Source organism: Penaeus monodon, chromosome 24, assembly GCF_015228065.2.
Source record: "Penaeus monodon isolate SGIC_2016 chromosome 24, NSTDA_Pmon_1, whole genome shotgun sequence".
Taxonomy (NCBI): domain Eukaryota; kingdom Metazoa; phylum Arthropoda; class Malacostraca; order Decapoda; family Penaeidae; genus Penaeus; species Penaeus monodon.
This window is the reverse complement of record NC_051409.1, coordinates 6,491,260-6,491,464: the sequence shown is the minus strand read 5'-3', so window position 1 is coordinate 6,491,464 and position 205 is coordinate 6,491,260.

Sequence of the window (205 nt, the reverse complement as noted above, 5' to 3'; positions counted from 1 at the left end):
AGCTGATTTTTTTTTCATTTTTAATGAAATATTTACCTCCCGAGTAGACAATATTTGTATTTAGAAAAAAACGAGCTTTTTGCCACATGTTCTTCACGCCCTATCAGAAAGGATGCTGTACTTAAGCGAAAGATGTTTTATCTCGTTTCTCTTAAGATTACATTCATCCGGCAGGTGCGCTGAGCAGAATAAGCACACCTGCCGG